Below are 1093 nucleotides of genomic sequence, written 5' to 3'. Positions count from 1 at the left end.
TCTATATATATATATTTTTTTTTCTCTATCTCTCTATCTATGCATCTATCTTTGTAATACTGGTGCTGCAGGAGAATTCACTGAACCATAAGGCCGGTGCTTCAAACTCACCAGCTGCTCCTTGGAAACCCTTTACAGGGCGGCTATAGGTCAGAACCGACTTGATGGAATGTCACAACAACAGTACTCGTATACATAGTAACTTAGATGAGGGAGCATGGTGACTCCTTAAGACAAACACTGGACTGCAAACCACAAGGTAAGTGGCTGGAACCCACCAGCTGCTCCCAGGGAGAAAGACGAGACTTTCTAATCCTGCAAAGGTTTACAGCCTCGAACACCCTATACAGGCTCACTGAGTCGAACCAACTGGACGGAACTTAATAACAACACAGAATGATACATTGTGCATCTCTTACTCCTTCATTATTTTACAGCTTCTTTTGCTCAAGCGTGTGCTTCTGAGCTATATCCGCCATCTGTGTGTCTGAAGCTGTGTTTGCATCACTATGAATACTCCTCCTCAGTGGCTTGACCCCTCTACTACTGGAAACCCCCCTCCCCAGGTTATAAAGAAAGCTGCTTAGTCATGCTCCTCACAGATACTCCGGGGAGTGGGACTGCTGGGTCAGCTTTGACTGGATAATGTCTACTGGTTTCCACGGCAGCCTTCCCACCTTCCACTATTGCCAGCAGTGGGCGCGCTAACTGGTATCTCCACCACCAAGATGACACCAGGCCTGCCTAAGTTTAGCCACTGTGGGGAGTACAAGGTGGTAGCTCACTGTGATTTTAATTAGCATTTCCTTAATTACTAATGAAATGAAGACGCTTTATATGATGTGGTGGTCACTCAGAGACCTTTTTGTGGTAAGCATGATCAAACCTTCTGCTTTTTTCTACTGGGTGAGTCCTTTCTGTGTTTATTTCAGAACTCCTTCCCTGCTCTGGGGGCAGGAACATATGAAGACATTCTCCCAAGTTTTCTTCTAGAAGCCTGATCGCCTTGCCATTCACATTTCCATCTGCTAACCAACTGGAATTTGTCTCCTACACAGAAACTTTCAGGCAAATCATGAGTAGAGAGAAAAAT

At 45.2% G+C, this 1093-nt stretch overlaps 1 protein-coding gene across 1 annotated transcript in view; it reads right to left on the bottom strand.

The window, feature by feature from the left end:
• Nucleotides 1-1093, bottom strand: part of SNX9 (sorting nexin 9) — a 177616-nt gene that overhangs the window by 21884 nt on the left and 154639 nt on the right. The window lies entirely within an intron of this gene.

Source organism: Chrysochloris asiatica, unplaced genomic scaffold (assembly GCF_000296735.1).
Source record: "Chrysochloris asiatica unplaced genomic scaffold, ChrAsi1.0 scaffold00117, whole genome shotgun sequence".
NCBI lineage: Eukaryota > Metazoa > Chordata > Mammalia > Afrosoricida > Chrysochloridae > Chrysochloris > Chrysochloris asiatica.
Note: the sequence above shows the minus strand (reverse complement) of the source record. Positions and strands in the feature narration are given on the sequence as shown.